At 38.4% G+C, this 16,473-nt stretch overlaps 1 protein-coding gene across 2 annotated transcripts in view; it reads left to right on the plus strand.

Moving 5' to 3' along the window:
* Window positions 1–10,355: 10,355 nt before the first annotated feature.
* Window positions 10,356–16,473, plus strand: part of RALBP1 (ralA binding protein 1) — a 48,675-nt gene continuing 42,557 nt past the window's right edge. The window contains exon 1 of one of the 2 annotated variants that reach the window (XM_031946642.1): window positions 10,356–10,503. The gene's annotated coding sequence lies outside the window, so the exon portion shown is untranslated. Of the gene's footprint in view, window positions 10,504–12,158; window positions 12,332–16,473 lie in introns of those variants that run through there. The other variant, XM_031946641.1, reaches the window with a different exon arrangement.

Genomic DNA, 16,473 nt, shown 5'->3' on the forward strand with positions numbered 1-16,473 from the left:
ATAGAAGAGCACCGATCTATTAAAGCAAATGAAATTTTTGAATCAACTTAGTTACAAAGTACCTTTAAAATCCTTCACCAGACTAGAATCAATTTTAAGATGTCTATCCATAGGACCTTCCTTTGCACTTTATCATTCCTTTTTCAAAGCAGAATCCCCAGTTTCCTCCAATGGGTAGGCAGTCTCTGAGCATGGAATTCCACTGGCTATTCCCTTCCTTCCCATACACTTATAAATGTAAAAAATATATGTTTACTATATTATATATTTTACTATATTATACTCTAGGCAGTTTAAATTTGTTTATATCTGTTACATATAATTCATATTTGTGATCTATAAGTGATATATTTATTTTTAATTATTTAATAAAGTTATTCAAATTATTAATTTATTTTTGTATTATGTGTTATATATTCCCTGGTAGAACACACAATTTACCAGGAGAAAGGGAACACATGAGATTGGGCATGCCCTTAGCTGATAGGCTAAATAAAGATTTAGCACTCTAAAAGAGTTAGTTAGATATAAGAATGAGAGACACCATAAGGTATGATGGGGTATTGAGAGGAGAGATGCCACATGGTATGGAAGAGAAAAACACCACAAGGCAGGGTGCTGTATGAGAAGTGTCACTAACCCCTGCTCCCCCTCATCCAATTAATCAAAGATTTGTCTTAGGACAAGCAAAAAGGAATTTATTATTTTTTCATGACAAAGGACATTCTCAGTGTTGACCAAAACAGGGTCAGCAAGGGAGTGCAAGAGTGAACAGTTCTCAGCACGTTTATATAGACCCTAAAAAACTCCACATTCCAGAGATCCCCAATCACTAATATTTACTCAACTCTAGATTTCCTGACATCTCCTCTCTTCCAGGAATACATGAGAGGTATGTTTCAGGAGTTCTCACTCCTTGGTGCCATTAAATTTGCCATTTTACTAACCTGTCTGATACCTCAGACCCTGCAAGATGGCCCCAGAACCAAAAGCAATACTAGATAATCCATGTTCTTATCTTTGGCCTGGGCATAGAGTTGCCTGGCTGGTGCAAAACCTAATCTGGTTCCCTTCCTGATTCTTGTATTCATCAATGACCTTATTTACCAAAGTATGATTCTTTTCAAATTTCAGGTCACTACCTCCAGGTTAGTCCCTGCCCCCAAGGAGCTTACATTCTTTTGGGGGGGAAATAAATTCCACCCATGATTATTCCTTGTTCTTATTGGATTCAATTTTCTAATTTGTTTCATTTCCCCAACTTAATTTTCTTAACTGTGGAAACCAAATAAATGTCCATCCATTTCTCACAGTCATCTATTGTTTCTTGGGCCATTGCTAGTTGTCTTGACTTTTCACTTGTCATTGGATTTAGATGAATCAGAAAGAGAAAGGCTGATGACTACATAACTCTGCTTCACAAAGGCCAATTCATGAAAGTCAAGGCATCATTCCATAAGACCATTGGTTCTCTTCAAAAATGAAGAATGAAAAATATTTAATTTTGTACTAATGTTTAATTCTCTCAAAAGAGTAATAAGCTTCCTCAGAAAGGAATGACATTCTGATGGACAAAACAACACACATTTGGAAATAGTGGCACAAGAAGGGTATTTTGGTCTTGAAAATTACCTGGAGGTTCAGAGCGGAATAGATGAGCAGAGCTCTTCCAAGAATAATGGCAGAGTTAATTTAGGTCAATCTTCCAGGGCTGAAGGGTAAGAGCAAGGTTAGGAAGTATATAATAAGAAGTTGTGGAGAAGGTAGCCTGAGGAGGAGTGAAATGAAAGCATAGTTGGGATTTTGTAGGGACTATCCAAATAAAAGCATGAAATTCCAGGAAAAAAAATTCCTCCAGGGTATGGTCTCTGGGGGGGTGGGGGTGGGAAGGCAGTTGGACCAGATTCTATGTAGAAGCATTCTGGAAGACAAATTGTGGCTTTCCTGAAATAGTATTCTGTTGACCATGTGACTCTTGGACTTAACCAGTTTTGGGGGCTTCCTATCACATCTAGGATAAAATATACATTCTCTGTTTAGCCTTCAAAGCTCTATATAACCTGATTCCAATCTATTTTTCCAGATTCAATAGGTATTTGTACCCTTCCCACACTCTGCAATCCAGCCAAACTTGTCTTCTATTTGACATTCCATATCTATGACTTTACGTGCTCCATCCCACATGCTTGGAAGGCTCTCCTTTCTTATAACTACCTCATAGAGTCCTTCTTGTGTGGGACAACTATGACCCCAACTCAAATTAAAATCAGAGACTCTCAGGGTAGAAAAGCAAAAAGGAATTTATTACAATCTCATGAGCAAGGGCAACTCCCAACATGGTGTCAGTAGAGGAATGCAAAACACCTTCCCCCCTTTCCTTCCTCTTCACCTTTTATCCCATTGTCTAAGGAGTCCAGGCTTACACACTTTCCCAGAAACAAAAGAATACTAGTAAATAACAAACTTTTTTAATCATTAAGTACTTAAATGCTAATTAAGAGATGAGGAGAACAGAAGGAGAAATGTTCATCCAAGACAATCTTAACACCTGCAGCTTTTTAGCTCTAGCTCAGTTTGTTATTGCAAAGTCTCAAGTCATAATTACGGCATAAGTCAAGGAGAATACTCCTGAGAGGTCTTCACTAAGTTTATTCCATTCATTATTTTCCTTTAATATGCAACCCAGAGACCATCTTCTGCCTACCACCTTTTGTGATCCTACCAAAATACTAGTGCCCTCTCCCTGACAAAATTACCTTGTATTTATCTACTTTGTATATATGTTTGTATTTATCTACTTTGTATATGTTTGTATTTATCTACTTTATATTTATGTTGCAGGTATTTTTATAAATACTTATTATCTGTTGATTAAAGTTTTCCAGTCAATTCTATTAAAATAAAATATATTAACTGCATTAAGCACTGAGGATACAAAAAGAGGCAAAAGACAGTCCCTGTGATGTAAATCCCATTCTGTTCTTTTGTCGGCTCAAAATAGTTGAGTTTCCCAAAACTATCTGGTTACCTTAATTGGGAGCTTAGATTTCCAGACTTTCTCATTAGCATAGTTAAGGTAGCCATAATGTGCTCAGATTCCCTAGTTAGCATCTTAAAGGTAACTATGAGGATCCATGTTTTCCCAGATTGTTTTATTAGTCTGGATATAAGTCTGTCTTATTAGGAAGACAGTTCCAACATTTTAATATCTATCTTTATTTACACTTTTAATGGAAGTCTCTTCCCAGAGACTTTACAGATTATAATGTGAAATCCCCAGTTCTATTTCTCCTATAAAAGATATGCTCATGATGAAGCTCTTTATTAACTCCTTTTCAGGACTAAGCCTATTATAAGGTACTTTCTCCCACCTCATAATGGCTTCTTCTTTCAGATTATCTCCCACTTCATAATGGCTTCTTCTTTCAGATTAATTGTAAGTGTGTAAGTGTCATTAGAGAACTTGTCTTTTCTCTTGTTAACTATTAAAACCCCTTTCCTTTGTTAATTCCTGTGTACTATTCACATAATAAATAGCAAAACTTTGTAATCTATGATTGATGTCTATGATATGATTTCTTTATGTGGTGAACTGAATCTCTATTATGCTATTTTTGTATATACTATTCTTTCTATTGCTCTCCCAAACCTATTTCTATTTATCCTTCCAGGTCCTATTTTACCTCTTTTTTTTTTTTTTTTTTTTTAATTTAATAGCCTTTTATTTACAGGTTATATGCATGGGTAACTTTACAGCATCCTATTTTACCTCTTCATCTGTCCTCAGGGAATTTATAATCTAATGGGGGAGATAATATGCAAACATATGTATATACAAAAGCAAGTTATATATAGATAAATAGAAACTACTAAAAGAATGGAAACACTGGAATTAAGGGTGTTGGTGGTGGTGTTAGGGAAGGTTTCCTGAAGATGGGATTTTTTTATTAGGACTTAAAAGAAGCCAGGGTGGTTAGTAGGTGGAATTGTAGAGGGAGTATGTTCTGAGGCATGAGGGATTGCTAGAAAAATGCCTAGAACCAAGAGATGGAAGGTTTGGTTTATGGTACTGTCAGGAGATCAATATCAATGGATCAAAGAATACATGTGTACCTTTAGTCACAAACAGATATATATATATATATATATTTGTTGGGCTGGATTGAGGAGAGGGGTGAGTGGCAAGGGAGGGAACTAAAGAAGAAAAAAGAAATGTATACAATAACTTTATTATATATTTAAAAGGAATACCAAGTTGTACATAATAGATATGCAGTATTATGTGCAATCTTTTAAAAATTCTACTATTGATATAAACTGAGACCTTTTAGAGAGGAAGGGTTGGAGAGGCCCTAATGTGAACTGTGTCCCTTTAATCTGTGGGGAAAAGGTGATTAGGGTCTCAAACTCTCCTCTAAGAGAGTTATACCCTTCTGTCCATAAAGGAAACTCCCAAGATAAGTAATCTCATTTAATTTTGAATTGAATTGAAAAACAGTCTCCTAGCTTCATTCATGATAGGGCCTCACCCTATCATGGCCAAGTCCAAAGATCAAAGCAGCCCCAATATATCTAGTCCTGTATACCCAGACATCTTTGCAGAAGTCCTAACAGGATCTTGGCCACTGATGAAGATATTTTCTTAGTGTAACCCATCTTGCTATAGTCCTAACAGGACCTTGCCCACTAAGAAGGTTGTCTTCCTAGCAAGCTTTCTTCTTAGTGTAAATAAATCCCATTCTTTGCCACAAACCTCAGGCCTGTATTCATTGGGGTTTGTAAATTCTTTCAAAAAGCCTGCCACCAGCCAAGGGGATCCCATTGCTATTAGGGGATCTCTTATCCTCCATCCTTGCACCTCATCACTATGTTATAGAAAAGCATGCTTTATTCCACAAATTAAAAATAAAATAAAGTGTGTGGAGGGGGAGAGGGGGAAGAGAGTACATGTCAGGGAATAATGTATAAGAAAACTGAAAAGGGAATAGGGATAGGTGATGAACTTGTAATAATAAACAGCATTTTATACTTGACCCTAGAATCAACAGAATACTATTGGAATAAGGTATAAGATGATTGTAAAGATAGGAAGAAGATAGGTTACAATGGGCTTTGAATGCCAAAGGGAGCATTTTATATTTGCTCCTAGAGGAAATAGGAAGTCACTGGAATTTTAAGTGCGATGGGGGTATAGTAGAATCAGATCTGCATTTTAGGAAAATCATATTTGTGACTGTATGGAGAATGGATTGGAGTGAGTAGAACCTTGAGGCAGGCAGATCCACCAGCAAGCTAGTGTAGTAATGTCAGGTACCAGGGTGTTGGTAATGTCTGAGGAGAGAAGGGGGCATATTTGAGAGATGCTACGAAGGTGAGATCAACAGGCATTAGCAACAGCTTGGAAATAGTGGGGTTGGGAAATAGTAAAGAATCCAGGATAATGCCTAGGTGAGAGACTGGGAGGATGGTGTTGCTCTCTATAGTAACTGGGGGAGTATGGGAATGTAAAGGGTTGCTTAGGGGGAAAAGATAATGAGTTCTGTTTTAGAGATAATGAATTTTAACTAGTTTAAGGGGCCTGAAAGGCAGTTAAAGATATAAGATTGGAGCAGAAGAGGCAGATTTGAGAATCATTAGCATAAAGATGATAAATAAATCCATGGGAGCTAATGAGATCACTCATAATGAGTATGGAGGGAGAAGACAAGAGGATCCAGGACAGAATCTTGAGGGACACTTAATGTTAGAGGGTGTGATCTGGAGGAGGATTCAGCAAAGGAGACTGAGAAGAGGTCAGATAGGTAGGAGGAAAACCAGGAGCTAGTTGTGTCCTAAAAACCCAGAGAGAAGAGAGGATCAAGTTGGAGAGAGGCATCAAAATGATGTTCTAGTGGCAGTCAGAGAGTTGTGGAAATCCCCTTTTGGGCAACGCAGGTCCTTTGTGAAAGAATTCATGAACCCGAAGTATTAAGTGGCAAAAATGGAAGTTTATTGTTGGATGAGACGTCAGCTTTTGCTAGAAGACTGACTTCCTCAGTGGCAAAGTACTATTAGGGGAATGGAGGCTGACACTAAGAAGAGAATGCCTTCTTAGCAGGCAGGGTTCTGGTAGCTATACCAAAGAGGCAGAACATTCTACTTTTGAGCTTCTGCAAAGAAAAGAGTAAACAGAACCCTATTGTATGAGCAGATCTGTTTGGAGGAGTGGGGCAGTTTGAGCTGATCAGACTCCCAAATGAAATTGCCTTGAAGCTTTTTCAGTTGGAATTTGAATAGAGATCTGGCTATCAATGGAGGTGATTTGCCTTAGAAATGGCCCAGTCAGGAGGATATGCTCTCATAGAATCTCTGGAGTCTGGGGACAGGATACCGAATCAAAGGGGACAGAATTTCAGAGTGTTAATTCACACCCTCACCATCATCCCCCTAAGCAGTTACTACCCAAATTCATTTGGGGAAAAAGGGGACAGAATTTCAGTGTTTGCTGAAGCAGAACCAGGAGATCATTATATACCTCAACAACGATACTGTATGAGGATGTATTCTGATGGAAGTGGATTTCTTCAACAAAGACAAGATCTAACTTAGTTTCAATTGATCAAGGATGGACAGAAGTAGCTACACCCAAAGAAAGAACACTAGGAAATGAATGTAAACTGCTTGCATTTTTGTTCTTCTTCCCAGGTTATTTATATCTTCTAAATCCAATTCTCCCTGAGCAACAAGAGAACTGTTCGGTTCTGCACACATATATTGTATCCAAGATCTACTGTAACCTATTTAACATGTATAGGACTGCTTGCCATCTAGGGGAGGAGGTGGAGGGAAGGAGGAGAAAAATTGGAACAAAAGTGAGTGCAAAGGATAATGTTGTAAAAAATTACCCTGGCATGGGTTCTGTCAATAAAAAGTTATTAAAAAAAAAAAAAATAAAGAATTTCAGTGTTAATTCACACCCCCATCAAAAGGTACCAAAGAGATGTCAAAGAAAATGAAGATTGAGAAAAGGCCATTGAATTTGGCAAGCAATCATTAGTAAATTTGAATGTATAATAAAGTAGGAAACCAGATTGTAAGGAGTTAAGAACTATTGTAGATGGCCTTTTGAGACTACTTTAGTAACTAAGAGCAGAATTGAGATAGGATATGTTAGCAGGGAATGAAGGACCAAGTGAAGATTTTTTTCTGGATGAGAGGGGAAAGGGCATGATTTTAGGTAGCAGGAAAATTGCCTCCATATTTAGAAAGTATTTCTTGATTGAAGAAAACATCTCTGAATTTATCAGAACATTTTCATTTTCTCCTTGACTTGACTAATTACCTGCAAACTCTTGAATCTCCTTCTGGATGAATTATTTTTGGTTAGGCTATCTTGTTTGCCCACCTATGGGAGCTATCCAGTGATTGGTGGTGGCAGCAACCCTGCTCAAGTCAAGAGATAGTTCTTGTCAAAGATAGCTGGAACCTAGGGTAGTAAGCAGGATTAGTGATTCAAAAAGGGAGGGCTCCTTGATTCCATTGATTCAACTAATACTTATTAAGTACCCACCAGATACTGTTCTAGAGGTTTATGATACAAAAACAAAATGAAAAATAGTATCTTTATTCAAGAAGTTTAAATTCTATTTGAGGATATAACAGTTATATTTTTAAAGTAAATACAAGACAACTTGGAGAGCAATTAGGGATATCAGCAAAGCTTCCCATAGGAGGCAATATCTGAACTGAGTTTTAAAATAAGTTAAGGATCCCATAAGGCAGAAGAGAGAAAGAAGTGCAGTTCAAATACACAAGACAGCATATGCAAGTATTCTCAGCTCTTGTTAGTTAAGAAACATTAAGCACTTACTATATTCCAGGTACTATGCATGGGGCTCTAAGAAAAAGATAGTCCTTGCTTTCAAGGAGCTTACAATGGACAGATAACAAACAATTACATAAAAAATAAGATATATATATATGATAAATTGGAAATAATCAAGCACTAGCATTGAGGAGGATCAAGAAAGGCTTCTCACATTTGAGTCTTAGTTAGGACTTGAAAGAAGCCAGGGAGACTAGGGGCAGAGATGAGGAAGAGACAGTTCTAGTCAAAGGAGGATAACAATCAAAATGCTAGGATGTGGAGGTCAAGTATCTTGTTTGACAAATAGCAAGTAGGTTAATGTAATTGACACTTTGGCCTTAGTTTAAGACATTTCACCTTCTGCCTCCATATCTTTGTAAAGACTAATCCCCATTTCTGGAATGATTTCTCTCTTTACTTCTTCTGGGATGCCCTAGCATAAAGGCTTAGGTCAATTGCCACTTCTTTCCTCTAGGTTGTTAATGTCAGTCACCCAATAATTATATATATATATATATATATATATATATATATATATACATATTTATATTTTGAATAAATTCCATATTTACTTATTTGTGAATTTGTGTATCCCCCAATAGAATGAGGGCAGAAACAAGAGACTACTTTTTTTTTTTTTGTATTTGTAGCCTCAGTGCTTGATACATAGTAGGTTATTTAATAAATGTTTGCCTATTTGGTTGATTTCTACTACCACATGACTATCCAATTTATACTTGTATCATACTTATTTGTATATAAGTCCAGTTTCCTACTTCCCCTATTAAGATTTAAAATTTTTTAAGTAAAAGGAATATTTTTCATTTTTGTTTTCATTAGCATAGGGTCTTAGAGCTTATTAAATGTTTTCTTGAACTGACTTGAATTTTGGCTGTCACTAGTCTGATTTTAGTAAGTCATAATCTTTCTGAGCCCCGGTTTCTTCATATTAAAGAAATATAACTGGATTAGATGATTTCTAATATCTATAGCTCTTTACTTTACAAAAAAAAACCCATCACATAACAGATTATATACTTTCTTGATCTCTATATTATACAGATTCTGATTCAACTTTCAATAATAAAATTCAATGAATTTGATTCCTTAATCATGAAAAATGCTTTCCACATTTACATGTTGCCAAAGATCACAGATACAACATATCACAAAGGTGTATTTGACTTCATACTTGGTACCATCACTCAGAATGAGAAGACTAACCAAAAAATATATATTCTCTGGGTCTTTAATTTTGCGACTAAACCATTAATACTGTAGAAAATGTCAGCTAAGGGAAGCAATGTGGTGCAGTTGAAAGAGTGCTATAGTCAAGATGATCTGAATTTAAGTTCTAGTTATCACATTTTCTGTGTGACTGGAACAAGCCCTTTTAACATCTCTGGGCCTTAGTTTCCTCATCTATAAAATGTTGAACAAAACAGCTTCTAGTTTTTTTTCCCAACTCTAAATCTATGATGAATAAAAATAACATCTGTGCCTGATGTGGTTTGAGGACCAAATATTGTTGTAGACACATGATAGTAGACACCAAAAAATTGGAATTCAGTTATGTGAAGAATTCACAATGGCCATTCTCTTTGGCAAAAGGTAGGTTTATTTAGGGAAACAGGTTACAGACAAAATGAAGGGATATAATAGACACCAGGAATGGTAAATATGAAACAGAGTTGGGAGAGTATATGAAACACAAGTTCCTCTGTGGAACTCACAATTTCCCAGGAGAAAGGGAGCACGCCATGAGGTTGGGGCAGGCCCTTAGCTGGCAGGCTAAGTCCTAAAAGGGACTTAGCTCACTAAAAGAGGTGTAAAGAGGAGAAGTGGGGTTGGGAAGCATGGGGAGATATCAGGTGGCATGGGGAGGGGGGGAAGAAGGGGGAAGAAAAGAAGCCATGAAGCAGAGTACTATGGTAGACTGACCCAAAGAAAGGCAGCAGCTCTGGGTCAGACCATAAGTAGATTTTATAGGAAAAATTTAATGTCATACACATAACTGGGATTTTTAACAGGACATGGCAAAATGAGACTGCTTGAGATCTCTATAGAGGGTGGGCCTCAGAGTTTTCACATAACTTGGATTTCTGACTGGACTACATCCCCAAAGAATGAGACTATGGAGCTAAACTGATCACTATCAGTGCTTTCTCCCTGCTTGCCTCAGGGATCAATTCTTTAGTTTCTCTCTTTACAACACACCACTCAGGATCTCATCATTCCTAGAGAAAAATGCCCTATTTACCTTCACTTTAAATTATCTTTCTATGTATCTTACTTTAAAAAAAAAAACCAACAAAAAAAACCAACAACTACTTTTACTTTATTCACCAAGTACTACTGAACAAAATACACTACCTTAAAGACAGATTTTGGAGGATATCATACAGGGCAATGAGAATGCCTAGGCTGGGAATAGATAAAGGCAGAATCGGTCCCTTCCAGTTCTGACATTTTCTAGTTCAATGAGGCAACACATGATTAGATTGCAGGGGGTGGGGAAGAGGGAGGAGTTAGAAATTATTTTCAAGTTCTATCTGGGTAGGAAGAGCCTGGTAGAATAATGTAAAGTGCTTAATGGACTTAAGTCAAGACACCTGGATTTGAATTACAGTTCCAGTACTTACTATGTTGGATCTAGGGTAAGTCACTTAACTTTTCTGATTGTCTATTTTTTTTTTAATAATGTTTTATTTTTCCAAATCCACGTAAAGATTGTTTTTAACCTTCATTTTTGTGAAATTTTGTGTTCCAAATTTTTCTCCTTCCTTCTCTTATCTCCCCCAGTCCTCCAAACAACAAGCCATCTGATAGATTAAATATGCGCAATTCTTTTAAACATTTCCATAGTTGTCATAATGTACAAGAAATGACGTCCAGTTTCTTAATCTCTAAAACGAGGAGTGATAATACTCGTATTTTATTCATTTCTAAGTGCTATATACAAATGAATTTTAACAGTAAAAGTCCTGAGGAATTAAGATAAAATTTTGAATTCAGCTTTAGATGTCTATCTAAGCTAATTGGGGAAATCCAGAGAATTATTCAGAGAGCTGATGGTCGGAGCTAGAGAAGCAGGTGATAGATATTTTGAAGGGAAAGTCTATTAGAAGTAAAAGGAAGAAAAGAATTTTGATGAATGCTCACTTTGTGTGTGCAGTGGTGGTGGTGGTGGAAGGAAGTGGAGAGGAGAATGCAATTAGAGAAACATTGTTATAAATATGAGAATGCAATCATCCAAGGAAAGATGAGGGATGACTATCTCTTTCCATGAAAAAGTCTTTCCAGTTTTCAAAAAGCTCTTCCGTAAAATTTACCCCAGACGGCTGATTTTCATCTTTTATGGACGCATTTAGCATCTTTATGGCGTTTCCCGATTCTCCAGTTATTATTTTACCAACTTTGTAGACAGTCTTGCTCGTTATTTCTCATGATTCATTCATCTAAATCTGCGTGCTGTGTGTGGATGGGATCAGGCTCCCCAGTCTGAATTCCAAGGTAAGCTGGTGGGCCAAGGCAGGACACGTCTATCTGACGGTACGTATGGGCTCAGTTCTCCCGCCCGCCCGCCCGCCACTGCCTTCTCCCCTCCCCCCGCAGTCTCTAGCTCTGCATAATCCCCGCCTCCGCGGCAGGGGTGCAGGTCAGGACCGCCCGGCCGCCGGCTGCACCTCTGGCACCGCCACCCACTAGCCTTCTGGGGATCCCCACCCTCCGCATGGCCAGGAAGGCGCCCCATCCCCGGTTAGGCGCTACGGCGCCTAACCTAACCTAACCCTAACCTAGGTTAACTAGTTTCTCGGGTGTTAACTGGGCAGGGAAAATAAAACACAGGGGCAGTGGGAGGAGTACAGGTGGAGGCCGTTTGCCCCTATAGGACCCAAAAGAAAGTTCCAGCTGGCTTGTTTTCACCTAGTTCGGTTAGCTCTCCCAAAAAAACTTCTTCCGAGTTACACGTTCACGCCTCTCTCGCTGGACTCCCCCCTCCCCGCATATCCCTCTTCCCCCAAGGGCTACACACTGCGCAGACGCTGGAGATGTGCGCGCTCTGCCGCGGCCGATGCTCTCTGGGAACTGTAGTTCATCGCCTGGAAGGAGGCTCCTTCGCCAAGCCGAGCGCCTCGAATTCTCGAATACTACAGCTCCCGGCATCCTCCGCGCAGTGGCACAGCGCGTCGTGACTTTGACGGCCTCCGCCGTGTGTCCAAAGGGAGGAAAGGCTACCGGGGAAGCCGGCAGCGGCGGGAGGAGGGGATGCGCTTGCGCGTTGCCCGGCTGGCCCCGTTCCGTCCCAGTCATTGTAAACAGGCGGCGGCGTAGAAAAGGTTGGGTGGGGTGGTGATGGGGCGCCTGGGGCTTGCCCGGGGCGCGACAGAGGAGGCGGAGGCGGCGGCGGCGGCGGCGTGAGCTCGAGCGCAAAGCGGCGACGGCGGCAGCTGGAAGAGGTCGGTCGCACGGCGGCCGGGGCAGGTCAGTCGCGTGCCTGGCGAGCGCCGCTGTGACCCTCTCGCGTTCTGCGGGAGGTTCCCCCACCTCTCCGGGGTGTGCGTGTGTGGGGGGGCTGCTCCCCTTCTCTTCCCGGCCTCCGCGCCACGTGAGGGTCTGATACTTCCGTCTCCTCCTTGCCTGTCAGGTGCCGCCCCCCTCGCTGCCCTCCCCCCCCCCCGGACTTCGGGGATGGGGGGAGGAGGCGTGGTTTGGGGGAAAGGGCTCCCCATTTACCTCGGGACAGCTCCCCTTTACTGTACGTCCTCTGGCTACGTTTGTGGTTGTCTGTCTGGTAGGTCAGGAGGTCGGGCTCCTTCCTCCCACCTTGGGTGCCAGGGTCCTCACAGGCCTCTTCTCACGTCGGCCTTTAAAAACAAAAACAAAAAAACCTTGTTCTGAATGTCCACGTACGGGACCAAGAAAAGGCTTTGGAGGTCGTCCTTGCTGGGAGAGAAGCCCATTTGACTGGAAATAACGGCGGGGTTTGGGCTTAAAACAGTGCTTGTGGCCCTTGGAATTAACCTTCAAGACGTAAAAAGACGACGGAATTCTGGATTTATAGCTGGTATTGCCCTTGGAATTCAGATTCTTCTTTGGACACTTATTTGCGTGCAAGTCACTTAAACTTCTTCGAGCCTCAGTTTCCTCACCTGTAAAAAGGGTTTAAAAAAAAAAAAACACTACCTCCTAGAATTGTGACGAGTTGCGATTTTTAAAGGTCTAGGAAATGCTACTAACTAGTAGGAGGGTTTATGTACTTATACGGAAAAAACCGCATCTTTTATTTTCACTTGTCTCTCTGGCTGAAATTTATAATTTTAGTAGGATCCACAGACTTCACCAGTCTCTCCAAGGGGGTCCATGAAACAAAAAAGATAGCTGATTCTCTGGACTTTGTGTAGTGCTGAGTGGCTAAATAAGTGGCAAGATTTGAATCCTAGTTCTCAGAATCTACATTCAGCACTTTTTTTCTCCAGCTGGTTTTCACCGGTTTTCCCTTTTGCCTGGAATGCACTTTTTCTCCTCATGGTTTACCTGGCTTCCCTCAAGTCTCGCTGGGATCTGAGATCTCGCCTGCTAGCATTTCCCGATTGCTCATTAAAGTTTCCCTAACCCATTAGGTTATCTCAAATTTATCCTATCTCGTTTGTCCATATTAGTTAGAATGTTGTCCCCCATATTAGGTTGTTAGCTCCTTGAAAGAAAAAACTTTTTTTCTTTTATTTCTTTCTCTCCCCCCCCCCCCCCCCCCTTTTTGCTAGGCAATCAGGGTTTTTTAGTGACTTTATCAGGGTCACACGGCTAGCAAGTGTTTGGAGCTGAATTTGAACTCAGGACCTTCTGACTCCAAGGCCTGTGCTCTTTTCACTGTGCCATTTTATTTAGTTCCCCAGTCTTTTTCTTGATTTTCTTTCTTTTTCTTCCTTCCTTTTCCTTTTTCTTTCTTCTTTTTGTGGTATTCCCAGCTTTTAGCACAGTACCAGGTACACAGTAGGCCCTTAATAAGTGCTAGTTAACTTGACTTCCTCTTTTCAGTATTAAGGCACTTTTGAACTCACATTTCAAATTCTTTTATGCTAAAACACCTTTTTTGGGGGGGGTAGAGGGCATGGTATTGTAGTGACTTGCCTAGGGTCACATAGCTAGTAAGGTCTGAGAGTGGATTTGAACTCAGGTGCTCCATCCAATGCTTCACCTAGCTATTCCTATGCTAAAACACTTCTAACTTGATGTCATTTTTAAAAAAATTATGTAGTCTGAGAATTAAAATAATCATTGTATATATTATAACATGTATAACATATATTGGATTACTTGTCATCTGGGGAGGGAGTGGGGGGAAGGAAGGGAAAATTCGGAACAAAAGGCTATGCAAGGATCAATGTTCAAAAATTATCCATGCATATGTTTTAAAAATAACAAGCTTTAATTAAAAAAATGAAAATCTAAAGAAAAATTAATAAACAAACTAGGTCTTATTTTAAAAGTTAAAAAAGAGAGAGGAAATAATTGTTGTAGAATGAAAATGAAATCTTCAACCCTTCTGCCTTTATCTGAAACAACTATGGTTTTCAGATCTGAAATTCACCTTTTTAAAGCATCTCGTACAATAATTTAGTTTTGTAAAATTAAATTTAGTGAAACATCTTGCAAGAACACAAACTAATACTGTTCTTAGATGTAGCAAACTCTTAACTCAAGAGTAAAGGTTTTCCAGACTACTCATTTGAACAGTGAGTTAAATTACCATTTATCACCTTCAGTTTAATTGAATTTTGTGTTCTGTGAAGTGTGGTAGTGTTGCTAACTTATTTTGAATAACGTACAAAATAAGGTAAAGTAATTAAGGTCAGTTTGGTATTTGACCTATCAACACTCATGATTATGTATAATTCATTTATAATATACTATATCATGAGTGTGCTTGTTACCAAATAAGTGGCATGCATAGTAGATGTTACTGGAGGAGTTAGGTGAGGCTATTTTGATTGAAGAAATCTTCATGATAAGATAGAGGATTTTTATGTATTGAAAAGAACAGGCATTTTTTCATGTACCCTTATTTTTGAAGACTTTGTAGTCCTTTTCAGCTTATGTTAACATCTACCTTCCAGAGTTGTTGTGCACACTGCTTGACAAATAATAGGTACTATACAAATATTTTTGTTGTTGTTATTAATCATTTCAAGTTGAAAAAAATCCTAATTTTTTTAGTCTTTTTTTTTTCTGTGAAAATTTACCTGCCTTTTTTTCCACTTAATTGCCTTGTCTATTCTTTTCAGTTCTCATTTCATTTATGAAGAGCAGCAACTAGAACTTCAAATAGTATTCTATGGAAACTGAATGCAAATGAACACATGCTCTGTTTTTTCTTTTTCTTGTTTTTTTTTTCCTTCTTGCGTTTTTTTTCCCTTTTGATTTTTCTCCCCAACATGATTCATAAAGAAATGTGCATTTAAAAATTAATATACATGTATAACCAGAAAAAATAATATTGTAAGTTAAATCAATATCTAAACTGGTGGGTCAACCAACACCTTTTAAGCAACTTAGACTCTTGAAGAGAGTCTGTCTCCAAGGTTTAAGTGACTTGCCAAGGATCACACCTAACCTGAAGGCTGACTTCACTATATCATACTGCCTCTGCCATTTAATCAAAGTTTATTATAATGATAATAAAAGTATTAGAAATAAAAGCAACAGCATGATCTTAATATGTGATAATGTTATCTAATCTAAAATATTTGTACTTTCAGTCTGTGCTCTATAGGAAACACATGGTAGAGTAGAAATGGGACCTTCCCCTTGTTAGAAGAGTTTTTTCACCTGGTAATTTCATACCAGACAAATCACAAATCTTGTTTTTATTCTTTTCCTTAGTTGGTATTCTCCATTATGGAATAGTAGAGATTAACAGCTATTCTCCCATTTAGAGATTTGTTTAGTGTATTTTTTGAAAGAAGTCATACTAATTAGAAGTTTGGACATAAAGTATGCATATGGTATATTATAGCAGATATTAAAAGATTGCATATAGCATGTTCCCCATGAGGAAATTCATATACATGTACATATATTTGGACATTTACATATGCATGTAAAAATCAAGAGCTCTTATTAAAAAAGCTACCAGTTTATTATCCCTAATTCTGCATGAGTGGCAGGAATATTGAAGGAGTTATAACTTTTTGAAAGAAGTTTTGTTTTTATGCCTTTTATGTAAATAATAAAAGTTTATATAGAATTGAACATATAATATCATAGTTTCCCTTTCATTGTTGTCTTTATCCTTAGGACTTAGCATTGCTTAGTATACAGTGAGGGCCTAATAAATGATTACTAATTGATAAAATTTTTAAAAATTCTTGGCTTAATTCTTTGGATCTTAATGTACACTACCTTGCTAAATATACTTTGTGTTTTGAATTGTTCTTGTTGCAGTTATAGGGCATTTTTGTTTGAGATGAATATCAATCCCAGCACATAATATGAATATCTAGGAATTTCTTTAAAATGAAGTCTATAAATCAACAGTTGCCTATTGATAGACTTTTAAACTAAATCATAGTTATGGCAGGCTTGATGGTATTGGGCTTTACACATTTTTAGAGATTCTTATTCTT

This window comes from Sarcophilus harrisii, chromosome 1, assembly GCF_902635505.1.
Source record: "Sarcophilus harrisii chromosome 1, mSarHar1.11, whole genome shotgun sequence".
Lineage (NCBI taxonomy): Eukaryota > Metazoa > Chordata > Mammalia > Dasyuromorphia > Dasyuridae > Sarcophilus > Sarcophilus harrisii.